Raw genomic sequence first — 15,015 nt, 5'->3', positions numbered from 1 at the left:
CATACATAGGACTCGACTGTGATTCAGAGCATGCTGTATTTTAGAGGCTATTTGGGAACTCTACTGTCTCCCGCAGCTGGGAAAAAAAAATCAAATTTCTGTTTCATGAGAAACTGGTATTTCAAAATTTGTTTTCATTCCTAAACAGAATCATAATAATCCAGCCAACATTTTAAACATAAATACTCTTAACATAAAATGTTTTTCAGAACAAACTACGCGTTTCAAGATTTACTGGTAACATAAACTGCTGTTAAAGCTATTATTTTTCTATCGGTTTTTGAGCTTGTGTGATCAGGGCTGCAACGAATTTTGGTATTTCCCACATAAAGAAATTAAAAATAAAAAGGCATTACGTGCCAACTGAATTATTTTCTTTAGATCAAATGAACACATCTAATCCTGATTTCCAAATTTAATTCTGAACATAAATTGAAGAAGCTAAGAAATATGTAAATGTGAACAACCATTTGAAATAAAAAATGCAGCATGCATTCTGAAAATATTGACATGAAATTGTTGACATTATCAAAGGATCTCTTTGCTTAAAAAAAAAAAAACTAAAGAAATTAAATTGTTGTTGAAAAGTTCCCAAGGAAATGTTTAGTTCAAATAAAACCATATTTTCTGAGAAAAACATTTCATATTTCTATGTCTCACATATCTAGTGCAGCTTTATCCCAAGAGTCCCTACTCGACTCATTAAGACAGGGGAGCTGTGTGCAGTGCCATGCCTTTCATTCTGAATTTGCTTATTTTTAGTGCCCTGTGTCAGAACTCCGTGGCAATTTGGGGATTTTGTTTTGGTTTTTTTAGTTTTGTCTCAGCGTGAGTCATCTGTGCTACACATAGACGTTCCTGCTGTTTGTAAACAGTGGATTGTGATCTGTTCCTAAAAATTAGCACAGGTTTTGCCACAAGGATGCCCAGCTACTATCTCTGCCCTAGGCTTTCTTTCTCTGTGTTTGTTGTGCATTTAGGTACCTATTGAATTCTATACATTCTTGTAAATGTAAGAGCAAAATAAATTTAGGAACCACAGCACTTTCAGCTGCCCCACCTCATTCTCGCACAAGAGAGATTTCTGAACTATTCACTACAGTCAGCGAGTATAGATATGCGTGAGCAGCAAACCACGACTGCTTCCTAAGCATTTCTCGTCTGCACAGTTCTTTGCAGCATTTTACTCAGGACAGAGTAGATTCCGGGGTATCTATTTTTGTAACATGGGCGTACTGAAACCACTTAAGTAAAATGCAAAATAGCGTATTATCAATGGAAACAGAAATGACGAGCCAAATTATAAGTTTCAGACAGAAATGTAACAGTTCAAATGCTTTTCTAGAACAAGGTGTCCAGTCTTGTTAGTCCTAGGGTCAGATGCTTTGGCAGTCCTTGGGGTCATATGGATCAGCAGCTAGGTAGCTAAGGCACCTGATTGGATGTACATACTGTTGGAATTCAACTTATACACCTTATAAGCTATTCTTTAGACATTCCCCCTCTCCTCCAAGGCAAATGGCAGGATCTACATGGAATTGTTAAAATCAGTCTGGAAAACACAACAAAACAAAAAGTGGAAGAGGCTTTGTAATACTTCCAGTAAGAGTCTCAAGCAGCAACACACAGATCCCCTCTTGTGCTGTGTCAGTGTTTCTGCTTCCATGCTAAAAACTGGAAGTGAAAAGTCATCTTGTTAGAATAACTCAGAATCAGGAAGAAGTATGGAGCCAGGTTGCAAAATTAGGAAAAAATGAGAGGGAAGTAGGTGCCCAGAAAGGAGGAAGAAGATGGTTTCTAAATAATGTTTATCTCTGCCTAAGTAGGTAGCAGAGTTACCAGCTAAACAATCTGATAGAAGGAAATCTGTATCTTAACGCTATTTTTTATGGCAATGCACAGAAACATCTCCTGTTCACTATTTCTATGGCTCAGTTTCTCTACCTCCCAAAGGGAACAATACCCACCTCGTAAGAATTACATGAAATTTACTGGTAAGTTTTTGTCATCTAAAAGATTGAGCTGCAGAAATGCAAGTTTATTTCCTAACAGTTTCTCAATAACAAAGTTTTTGATCTTCATAACATTATCCAGAAATAAGCCAGGTATTTCTGTTCAGCTGAACCCAGCTGGCTGTGTGAAAAACATTTCAGAATCTACCACAAATCTTTTTTTTCCCCCTGATATCTGTTAATTTAGTTAAAACAAATCAATTAAATGTCCTAATTACAACTGAAATATATAATTGTATTATGCACTCAGTTCAGTGCATACTAATGAAGCAATCACCACCTTATTAGTCACTCTTGTAAACTAAGCCCAAGTGGGAGCTGAAAGATGTTTTCCTGTATCTTCAGATAAGGCACTTGATCCATTCTTTATTTGCTTCTAAACTTGAGCAAAACAGGCAGAAAAATATACAAGATCATTAGGTATTATTTTTCTCTTATAGTCAAAATTCAAAAGAAATTATAATACACTAAGGTGGGCCAGCTCACTTATAAATTAGAGACTATATTTAATATATATTTTTTAAAGGGTCAACTATATCTTTTGTCAAAAACCCTTTAGAAAGCGTAAACTTCAAAAGACAATACGGAGTTATTTTAAGATTACTTTGCTCAAATATCTACCTTGAGGTAGGCTCCTAAACAGATAGGGCTTGATTTTAAAAAAATGTCTATGCACTCCGCTGCTGTCTGTTGACATCTGTTGGAGGAGAGAATGCTCAAACTACTCATTCTCATACCCGCTATCATTTTGTAGGTAAATCTTCCTCTCAACTACATATACGTAACCTACATGAAGCCAACTGACCTACCTACCGGGAGAAAGAACAAAACCATAATTTGCATAACTTACTACAAAAACAGTTGGTGAAACACGTTACCAAAGGATTCTCATCGTAGCACCACTGCAGCTTTGTCTACTTACTCTCCTACTGAAAATCAGCAGCAAACCCACCAATACTATTAGAAGAGGTAGAACTGATGGGAGGGTGTAACAAAGATGGAGGCAGACCCTTCTCAGCGGTGCCCAGTGGCAGGACAAGAGGCAAGAGGCACAAACTGAAATATAAGAAATTCCATCTGAGTGTAAGAAAACACTTCTTCACTGTGAGGGTGGTTGAACACTGGAACGGGTTGCCCAGAGAGATTGCAGAGGCTCCATCTGTGGAGATATTCAAACCCAACTGGACATGGTCCCAGGCAACCTGCTCTAGGTGACCCTGCCTGAGCAGGGGGGTTGGACCAGATGATCTCCAGAGGTACCTTCTGATCCCAACTCTTCTATGGTGCTGTGATGCTGTGAAATCACAGAAGTTGTCTGCAGATTAATTTGCTCTGTCAAGAGAAGAGATGAAGACCAACGGATCACAATCAAGATCCTTCGGCTGCAGACCAGCTCTCCTTTTCACAGGCACTCCTAACGCTAGTGTCAGCCGAAGGTGCTAAGAAGGTGGCGCTTGTGCCAGGATTTGTGCCAGCACAAATCCTTTTTGTCCCTCCTCGAGCTATCACTGCCGTGGCTGTTGCCATGGCTGGTACTTCAGGTCCCAACAGCAGTGAGGACATTATGTGGTGCTGGGTTGGGTGCCACTCTAGGGCTAAGAGGAATAAAGGGAACAGGGAGTGTCTACAGACTGCAAAAGCTGACGTACAGCATCGTGACACAAAAACCAGTAGGCTTAGTTCACCACAGCCCTGAACCCTTTACAGCCATATAGAGCTATGTAGAGTGGACATTAATTCTTAGAACATCAACTCACAGCAGCAAAGGCTGTCTCCTTAATTTGTTACAGTACGTCGTGCAACGGAGCCAGAGTTTTCCAGCGTAAGAGCAACACATGACATATTAATAATAATTGTGATGAGGCAGCATTTAACCCCCCTTGCATCAAAAAGTGTAAAACAGAGAAGAATTTGCCTTGTAGGTCATGAATCTGAGAATCTCTCAAAATATATTTCTGCTGGGCACAATATTGCTTCCCTTCAGGAATGAGCAACTCAGAGTTCTGAATTCTTTATACCTTGGATATGTCCTCTGTTTTGTGATACTTCATACCAAATCCAATTTAGGTGAAAACTATTTTGGTGAGTGTGCTTTGCCTGCCTAAACAGAAATATTACAGCAGCTACTTAGAAGGTAATTGATAAATGCATAAAAATACTACCATTCCAACTGCAAATCAGTTAGCAAAATTCAATGGAAGTTTAAACATTTTATTGCATTAATTTACAGAGAACAGCACCCAGGCATTTGGCAGTCTTCCACTGTATTTACTTAAAGGTGATAACACATTCAAAAATCACTTGAAGCAGAATTTGTATTAAGCGCTACTAAACTTGCATAGATTTATTAGCACAAGCTTTTAGACTGTCTCTGCCCTGAAGCAAACCCTTTTTTATTTCTGGAAATTAAAAAAAAATAGAGCGATACATCATTTTAAGACATATCAGAGAGGTCGGTATGGTAGTTATCTTAAAATACTGTATTTCTTCATGACAAGTGTAGTTTTGTAGCCTTCAGCTTTCATGTAACTGACTGATAGGACTGCCTAAGAAATGTTGAAAATACCCACAGGACTTTTCATTTACACATTGGTGAAAAAATGGTAGTTTGGAAAATTCTCTAGCATCTCTAGAGACTAATGATCTGGCATCTCTAGCTCCTTAAAGTGACAGACAGTGTTGAAGTCCTGACCATCCCAGGAGAAAAATCAGATGCCTTTAATGGTGCTGCAAGTAAGACGTTTCACGTTCTTGTGGGACACTTCAGCTGAAGAAACTTATTAATTCTCACAGCAGATATGAACACATACAGCAGTAAAATATTTGCAGATATTTAATGGCATTTGCAAAACCTTTCTATTAATATTTGCTGGACAGAGTGAATGCAAAAAGAAATATCCTAAATACTAAATATGTATCTCAGTATAAAACCACAAGCTGCATATGTGCCTACATGGATATTTTCATTGAAGAGAGATCAGTGGAAGATCTTAAGAAATCGGTCAGAGGAAAGGCTTAGGCCTTCTCTCAGAGTTGGAATAAAACAATTTAATTTAGATGGTCTGTCAAAAACATCTAAGATTTGTGTGTATTGTGTGTCACACAACAGTCACAGGCCACAGCAGCTTTTGACTGAATCTCACCTGTTGGTTGCAGAGTTGCTGACATTACATGGCCTGCATCTTGAAGCCAGCACAATTACTTCAGGCTGCCATGGTAAAAGTGAAATAGAATTTATTTCAAGTACCGGCAGAAGAAATTGTTCATTGCTCGCATTAGCTTATTTCACCTCTTCTCTCTAGCATATTGCCCTAATCGGCCTTCCCCTCACATCCAACAGCACGCAGCCAGCACTGATGTGTTTTAACATGGGTAGAAACTTGTACAGTAGGAATCAGGAAGACAGTTTGAGATGGAAGAGGTCTGCCCACATCATTTTGTTCATTCCCCTGCAAATGGATGAATATTCCCCAAAGTATAATCCCGGGAGTTTAGTCCATTCCACTTTTAACTGATTCAGACATTATTTGCATTGCCATTATTTTTAGACATTGACCAAAGCTTTAGAGTTTGGATCCATGTGCTGCTATATCACCCAAAGCAGAGAAAAGTTAGAGCTTCCATTCCAAGCCTCTTCCTGACATATTTATTAGAAAGGTGAGTTTAACAGAAAGACTCTGCACATCTTCCACGTGCCTTCCTCCGCTGAAGCAGCGTTCCTCACTGCCTTGTGCCATGTACAGTCAGCAACGCACAGTGCATGCATAAACACAGCCCTACTGATCTGCTGCAGATATACACGTCTGGCACTTGTATTTCTGTGTATACATTCACAGGGTAGGTACCCTTACCTTGGCTGGTACAGGTTCTGAATGAGGAAGCTGCAATGAGTTGATGACAGAGATTTTTTTTCACTTTGTTGAAAAAATTCTCTCTAGGAGTCACCTCAGCAAGATCTTTAAATACAACTGAGAGCAGAATTTGGCTCAGAGAACATTTCCCCGTTTTATTCCTTACAGCTTTTCATTACAGCATTCTAAATCCATAATGAAATCAGGAGTGTTTTTATGGTGCTTTGTATTAGAGCATTGCTAATAAGTAGCTCCATTGAAAATAGTAAACATAAATCATTTATTCATTTTATGCATTTTTAGTCCACTTGAGAATATTTTTGGCTGAGCTGAGAAACAAGTAAGGGTGTTAATTATTATCTTACTACAGTAATCAGTTAATAAGGCAGTTACGAGAGATGTTTGTTAGGAGGCTCTGTGATGCCCTGAGGCTACTGAAGTCATTGTCTGGGTAAGAACACCACCGCTGTAGTCAGTAGGAGCCTGATGGCAGTGAACCAAAACCCTTGGGGCCTCTGTCTGCCAATTAGCTGAAAGGAGAGAGCAGACACCAGGTCTGAGCTGGGGAACTGTAAACAAGTGAACAGGTAGGAACTCCCAACCGTAGGTCTTCTCAAATAGGAGAAATGTCTGGGGCACCCTTCAAGGAGGTTAGTAGTGTTCAGTCAACAGGGAGTGCTGTGGGAAGAAGAGAGGCAAGAAGCTGGTTTCTTGCAGCTCCCTCCAAACTACCAGAGCCATTGTTTGGACTCTGCGATGAATATGCAGCTCTGCTTTCCCTGAAAGAGTGTCTAAATTCCTCCTCAGTCTTCTTAATGCCCTAAGACTAGTTTCTTCTTCGTGTGCGAGGATCAAACACTTTCAGTCCCCAGTTGAAGGGAACAGCTCCTTTATCCATTCTCCTGCTATATTGCTGACTGGTCGACATCCAGATTGGTGTGGTAATGACCAAAAGCCATCAACTGTCTGACCATGGTCAGATGGCCTTCCGTTTCTATAGATTTCCAGAGGTCTATCCTAAATAAACCACTCTCGTGATTGGCACCTTCAATCTGGAGGCCAAGGACAGAATGGGTCTAAAGATTAAATAACCTTCTTCACATGAAAGTTTCTCAAAGTTAAGATTCAAAGACAGAAGTGCGTGGGGCATCTTGTTATACTTCCGTCTGATTTCTGCCCATTTAGTGGTCAGTAACTTCTATCATCCATTCACTATAGCCATAGCAGTGGTGACAAGAACTAAATACTTCCATTAGCGACTCGCAGAAGGAAGATTAACCCAGTCTCCTGAAGCCAAAGGAAAACCACAGCTGTCTGCCCTCAGCCTAGGGTGTGTCAAAGAACCTGTCCATAAGGGAAGTGTTTCTGGTTATGAATTATATGCTAGAAAATCCCTAGGGCTCTTTAAGAGATGCACTTTGAGGTGCTCCAGGGGTAGCCTCTACTAGAAGTTAAATTTTCTCTGTGGGACACAAGAAATACTAAAATAGTTGATGGAACAAGGGAGGGGCAGGAGCCACTTTCTGCTGTACTTCTAAGCCAGATAATCTGGCTTCTTTCTGCCCAGCATCAACAGAGGATAATTTTATGTAACTTCAAGACACTTACCATAATTTGCAGCATAGACATCATTTTAAAAATATAGTCTCTTTTACTTGTCTTCCATAATCCAGCTAGCTTTCCCAATATGACCGTATAAGAGGTATCCCATTGAACTTGCACATGGAAGACCATATTTACTTGAGATAAAATAGTCCCAAAATGCACCCCAGATCTATCCTACAGTTATTCTCCCACTCAGGATGGATAGCAGCTGAGTACAGCACTGTTCCTCATGGGTAAGGGAAATACTGTCACTCCTATTTTGTAGATGCTAAATGGAGAAAGAAAAGGGTTAAATAACCTATCCAAGGGCACAAAAGGATCTGTAGTCAGGCCAAGAAGTAAACCCAGATCTCCTGACTTCATCCAGTGGGACCTCTGCTGAGTGGACTATTTTCTCAGGAGATTCAGCAAGATTTTCAACAAATCTAAGGTGAATGCTCTGTGGCCCAGACCTGACGCTGTCCCAAGGAGCTCTTCTTCCATAGAAGAACTTAGATGGAAAATAAATATTAGATATATCCAATTCATTATTTAATAATGTATCATTTTTTATGGTGGAGCAGTTTGCTCAGAAGTGCAACAGAATTTCTGAAGCCTCTAAATCTTATCTCGCTGCTGCAATTCATCTGGCAGGAAAAGCACCTTGTTTGCATATATTGCAAATTTTCATTAACCATTTCATTCGTATTACCTACCTCTGTCTAGAGTCCTAACATGCGGTGCAGAGGCGGTTTCCTTCCATGTAGCTCTACAGCACCTAGCACTGTGGGACCTGATTTCAGATGGGAGCTACTGTAAAACCAATATATGTCAATAATAATAGTAAGTTTCGTTTGCCCTCCAAAGGAGATCTGAAGGGCATCCCTCCTTGGACAACCACCGCTCTGACAGCTCTAGAGAAACTCCTTCTTAATATAGACAGTGAGACACTTCAGAATGACTGTGCAATACAGTTTAAATGACACTTTACATGATGCCTTCACTTTTCAGGAGAATAAGGTGATTCCCTCCGTTAAATGCAGAAGGAACTCCAACTATTTCTCATTGAGAAACCTTCATCTGACAAGAGTCATCAATGATAACCAAGATAAAGTATTTCATTAAAATACAGATAGGGGAATTTAGGAAATGTATTTTTGCATAACTAAAACAAGTTTTGCTTCAAAAGCAAATACTTAGCCATTTTTCAGGTCACCAAGTTGATGCCGGGATGGCATAAATCCATCATCAGTGTTTTCTTACAGCTACGGTAGCTGACACATCTGAATCACTGGGAGCTAAAAGCATGCCAGAAGAAATGAGCACCATCAAAACACATCAGAAGAAGACATATAGCAAGTGCTTCTCTAATGCCCCTGACTGCTGACGGAACAATATTAGCTTACTTTTCTTGAGAGTGGCCATGCGTAAAAATGAGTTCATAACAAACGTCTGTCCATGAAGGAATTGATTTAAGTGTATCAGTTACAAATTAGCCCCAGTATCACTAGAGGGATGTTTTTAAGCATAATTAACGCAAAAAGCTTAGTAGCATTCTTCTTGAGGTTCAGTCAAGTATCTGTGATGATGCTGCAAATGCATCACTCCCCACTTCCAGTGTAAATGACTCCCTCTTGCACTGATCCACTTAAGTAGTTGTAAAACCTTGATTGTATCCATGTCAGATGGGTTTAGTTCAGAATAAAACTGCCCAGAAATTTATTCCTCCCTCCCCCGTAAAACATTACCATTTCATTAAAAGAAAAAGATGATGGTGATTAAGCAAACAACCGTGGATAAAATTATTTCAAAATTTTCTAGTGAAAAATACTTGTTAAAAGGGAGGTTCTTTCTGAAAAATTCCAATCACGTAGGTCTAGATTCAAATAAACAACAAATCTTTTGTTCAAACATTTTGAACAAAAGCATTATTTGCCCTAGATGATAACGTAAGTTAATGCAAACCCAAAATGAGGTTATAACTTTAATTTGTGTAGGAAGAAAGTGCTAAGGATTAATATTGGAGTATCCAAAAGTACAGGACACTTCTGTAAAAAGGAGGAGCCATTTTTTCTTATATTCTCTCCAGAATTTTGTGTTACTATCACACAAATAATAAAATCAGAGGAAGTTGTGTCAATTACTTCTGTAGGAAAGACTAAAACTCAGTATTTCTGTTGGTGTCTGAATATAATCTGGACAGAACTGCAGGAATCCTGTAGATTTCAGTGCTCTGAAATCTAGACATTACAAATGTTTGGGAGCATTCATGTTACATAAAACCTGTGGACGTTCTGCCAGTCTAAATGCGTTCAGCACTGCAGATATATGATACCACCACAGTATCAAAAACAAACATCTGAAGAAATGTTTTTTAAAAAAGAAGACATTTGTGACTTAATGTTAAATGATGATGTTTAAAGAAATCTGGAACGGTATTCATCATTTAAACTACTCATCCATTTAAACACAAATGTACTGATAGATGAATAGATGAATACGCATCTACTGGTCACACCAACCTGCCTTTACCAAAAAAACATTTCATGTGATACAATGAAATACTGCAAAAATGAGTCATTACCATCAAAATCTAAATTAAGATCTTTAAAAACTGAAATGATAAGATTTTTAAAAGCCATGCTTCCATATTTCTGGAATAACACACCTCCATTTTTAAGGCTAGATTTCTTTAAGCATTTAGAAAACCCTTTCCCTAGTCATTCAGAAAAAAATTGGTAAGTCAGTGCTTGATTCTTCAGTTCTGCATGACTTAGGACCTCAAAGTGCTACGCAACATCAAAGACAATAACATCAGGCAGCATGAGTGTGAATTTGTAATGCTTTTTTTTGGTACACCAGAACTAAACCACTCAGTCTGCTGTGGAAGAAAACAAGGTTTGGGCTCAGCTCTGAATTTTGCAATCTACAAACCTGAAACAGGAGTAGCAGGAGGGAGATGGAGGCATATTTAGGCTTCCAACATTTTCCTTGGTCACTGCATCAGTTTAAACAACTGCAATTTATATCATGCTCATAAGAGGAATAGGAAGCAGTAATCTGCTTTGTAGCCACAGTTTGTTTTTCACGTGTTCCACCCAATGCCATTATTCCAAGACTGGCTTATGCAACTCTTCTATTTATTACTGGTTTGTTTTCCCTTTTGTTGCAAGAATGGAGTTGACAGTTGAACACATGTACCTACAATATGAGATCATGCTCAACAAGAAAAACCTAATTAAGATGTTCACTCTTGGCCCATTCCCTGAATACTCTCCCAAAGATAGAAATGCACCATAACTGCACTGCCCTGAGAACAACCAAGATGCAACAGCAGCACTGCGAGAGACTCCTGCATGTGCTCCGCAAGCAGTATCCTGGAGCTCAGGCTGCAGGAGCAGTTGCGGAAGATGATGAGGGGACTGGAGCATCTCTCCTCTGAAGAAAGGCTGAGAGAGCTGGGCCTGTTCAGCCTGGGGAAGAGAAGACTGAGGGGAGATCTGATCAACGTATATAAGTATCTGAAGGGGGAGTGTCAAGAGGATGAGGCCAGTCTCTTCTCCGTGGTGCCCAGCAACAGGACAAGAGGCAACGGGCAGAAACTGAACCACAGGAAGTTCCACCTAAACCCCGAGAAAAAACTTCTTCTCTGTGAGGGTGACAGAGCACTGGAACAGGTCGCCCAGAGAGGTAGTGGAGTCTCCTTCCCTGGAGATATTCAAAACCTGCCTGGACGCGATCCTGGGCAATGTGCTCTAGGTTGATCCTGCTTGAGCATGGGGGTTGGACTAGATGATCTCCAGAGGTCCCTTCCAACCTCGGCCATTCTGTGATTCTATGAGTTCAAGCCAATGAAACGATGGCAGGCATTAAGGCAACCATGAACCTAGAGAATAGATAGATCCTTAGCTACTGAAGGGACCCTGTTAATACCTCTGAGCATGCCTTTTTGGTTAACCCTGACACAAACTGTCACAATACAAGACAGGCTAGTGCCTTTCTACCTTGTACATAGCACAAGAGTGTCCTTGGCATGGTAGGAAACACCACCACTGCCTCTCTCCTGAAAACACAGACTGTGCATGATAGGAAGAATGGGAACAAACCACTTCCGTTATAGCTTTTTTAGCAAAGCAGCTCCAGAGCATAATGGCAGAAGTCCTGCTACGAGACTGCTTAAACACAGCTGGTCACATGCTGACCTTTCTTTTGGACTTCTCAGCCTCAAAGTCTAGGGTTTCTACACCAAAGACCAAGTTAGTCTCCTTAGTGTCCTAGGTCGAATAGGTGATCTGTAGCACAGGCAGTCAGCTGGACCAATGGGCGTCTCTCCACAAACTGTCAGCACACCCCAAGAAGGTGTCTCAGCTGAAGAACTTGGACCCACCCACAGTTTTGCAATAGAATTATATTATTCTTGATGCATTAAGAATAAAGATCATTCTGTTTTGTTATATGAACACAGTGTATCCTTTCTGCACGGTAAAAGTCTCCAGCCACAATAGCAATATGAATTAAAACCACACTCACAAGATGTCCAGATATGGTATATATTTTATCATTCTTTTGCAGACATATGTTCTGTGTGACTTGGATCATTTATTCCCTTTTTGTTTTCAAAAGCTAACACATGGCCCTGAACAAAAATTACACTTAATGTTTTATTTGTTGAACTCAGTTAAAATCACAGCACTTGTTTGGTGGAGTTTTACATAAGACTGTGCTGTTTTGTAATGACTTTTATGTAATTTAATTTCAGTAAACAGGCCTGAGACAGTTTAGTGAAAGAGTTTGTGAATTCAGTGTTAGGGACTTGGATCTTACACATTTATTCATGTCAGACCTGAAATTCTATTTGAGTGTGGGAGTCAGTTGCCTCTGTGTCTCTGTATGGAGATAAAACCCACAAGAGGTGACAGGATCCAGGGTCCTCTGCTCCCTGCTCTGATGCTCATCCATTCAAATCGAGCGCTACTTAGACAAAAAGGTGACTACCATTCAGGAAAACCATTTTTCAAGTCTAAATTTCAAAGAGGTGGGAACTGAGTAACAGATCACCTAGCGGAAGGTTTGGATTTCCCGACAAGATTGGTTGACAGACTGGACAAAGGCGATGCATGTCAAAGGAGAACAGAGATGACAGTCCCCCATCAATCATTCTGAGGAAAAAAGAGCAAAAAGGCAGTAGGAGTAGGAAAGACTGTATAATCCAGGGGAGAAGCCACAAGCAGGGGGAAACCCAGACATCTCGGAGACCCTGGCCAAGACTAAAGGCACACTGCCGAGCTGTGAGGAAAATAATGCAGGTTTCCTCATGTATTGTTTTGTCCCAGTCTATTTTTAATATTCTCTGACTAATTTAAAGGATCTCTTTTGAACCGATCCCTCCCTCCCAAATAACCTGTTTCTCTTTGCTTCACCTGTTCAGCTGTCCCAGGAAATGTGAGCTGTAAGCCCATGTGGATAAGGCTGGAGCTCTGGGAAAGTGCGTGCTTAAACTGGGGGGAAATGGAGGGATTAACACTGGGCTTGAGGGGGAGGCCCTGGTTTTGTGAAAGGGTTGCACACGTGGCTGGTGCTCCTGAAGCCCAGAAAAACACCAGGGCAGCACCGTTGTCAGGAGAGTCTCGGAGACCACTGACCCAGAGCGGTTGGGTCTAAACGTATCAGTCAATTCGTGGACAAGCTGAGGGAGCTTTGCTAGAACTTTCAGACATGGTTCTGCCGTAATGGTGAATCAGAACTGGGACAGAAGTGATCCATGAAGGCAGTAAAATTCACCACTGGCAACTGAGGGAGTTAGAAGCCTGCACAGTTTTGAAAATCCCACTGTGTGTCTAACTGTAGCAAGAAGTATCCACCAGCCTCTAAAAGTTGATGCTAAATCACTTTTCAAAATTGCAGCTGCACGTTTCTGAAATTGTTTCCCCAGAACTGTCTGTTTCTCCTGCGGAAGCCCACGGAAAACAAGCACGGGTTGTCAAGTTTGTAACCCTCAAGACTGTATTTTGTGTCCTCAACCTCCTTTGTCTGCTTTCCTTCCTCTTTTCTGCCTCTTCTGCTTTCATACGAACAACTAGTGAGCAGTAGGGTTTTGACATCAGAGGAGAAATTGATTGCGACAGAGGGAAACATGATGAGCAGAGAAAGAGGAAAGAGGGCAGCACACATGCTAACAAGCTCGTCACATATTAGACGCTGCTCTGGTTGTGACTCCATACTGCATCCAGTAGTTCTGATATGATTGCTTCAAAGAACCGTATTACTTCATTCTTGCTTCAGTTTAAGCTACACTGTATTCGTTAAGGTTTAGAAATGCTCAGCATGCATGTTTTAGATTATAGCTAATTCATTTTGATACGCTTTGTCTTGGTTCCATAGACAAAATGACTGCAGTGGGTTTTAAAAAAATCAAAGTCGGGTCTCCCTGGGAGATACCCATCAAGCTATGCCTGTGTCTTTGGAGTGTTGCAATACAGCTCGTAGCAACCAGTAGGAACTAAGTTCTCCTTTCCATAGTAAGAGTTTGAAAAAAAAAAACAATTTCTTGTATCTTAAGAAAAACAGCTTCAGAAGATTGGTTAAGAAGACTTCCTCTGCATTTTTGAGGACTGACCAATATCAGAACCACAGTTCCCATGAAGTCAAGATTAAGCCCATTGCCTCAAGAGAGCATTATTATATTTAGATTTTACATTACGGTTTCAAGGTGGCGTATCACCACTTTGGCAGATAGAGGGGGGGAAAATTAATGAAGCTACGGTCTTTTATTGTACAAATGCAACTTGAGATTTTTTTTAGGATGTTATCTATCAGCCTGTCTGGCAAGTGTCTGTCTGGTAATAATGTTTCTGTCTGCTGAAACAATCCTAAATAATGCAACATTATATCAATAATTAATAGGCACATAGGTCAACAAGTTCAAGATTGTTAAAGGCAAACTAGATGGGAAGGAAATGCTTCATTTCAGGCAGCTGCTACGCTCAAAATGTCCAAGGCATCTTTGAACAAAAATTAAGACAAGAATGTCTATGAGCACAAACACCAGAGCACAGCGCACTGAGCACAAGACTGTCCCATGCGTATGTCTGCCAGGTCCATGCTTACTCACAGAAACCAGGAATCTGCTTGGGTGACAATTCTCAGGGAATAAGGTCTCACTCAATTTTAGGAAAAGGGGCAGAATCTGTCCTTTGATTAATACCTTTATTGAAGTGTCCAGAAACACGGTGGTCATCGCCAAAGGAAGAAAGAATCATTTTTAGATTAGGCAAAGAGCTCCGAAAGTTTCTTTATGCACCTGATTCCACCAATGCAAGTACAAATCTGGCTCATAGGATAATTTTTTTCTAAATAAAGGGTAGGCTTTATCTCATCTGCCTTTGCCTGACTGAAAGCGAGGCCCCAGAGAGTAGCTGAGGCTTTCTCCACAGTCAGTAGGAGAAACGGGCACTTGCAGAAGATAACTCACGTCAGCCCAGGACAGGTTTCTAAAACAGACAGGAGAAAGCGCCCTCTGAAGACATCCTCTCTAGCGGGAGGCCGGAGACCTAGCTTGGACAAGACAG

General features: G+C 40.5%; 1 protein-coding gene across 14 annotated transcripts in view; it reads right to left on the bottom strand.

Moving 5' to 3' along the window:
• Positions 1-15,015, bottom strand: part of FGGY (FGGY carbohydrate kinase domain containing) — a 333,758-nt gene that overhangs the window by 209,017 nt on the left and 109,726 nt on the right. The gene's annotated exons all lie outside the window — the stretch shown is intronic.

Source organism: Struthio camelus, chromosome 8 (assembly GCF_040807025.1).
Source record: "Struthio camelus isolate bStrCam1 chromosome 8, bStrCam1.hap1, whole genome shotgun sequence".
Taxonomy (NCBI): Eukaryota; Metazoa; Chordata; class Aves; order Struthioniformes; family Struthionidae; genus Struthio; species Struthio camelus.
The sequence above is the reverse complement of the archived record's forward strand: the minus strand, read 5'-3'. Positions and strand labels throughout refer to the sequence as shown.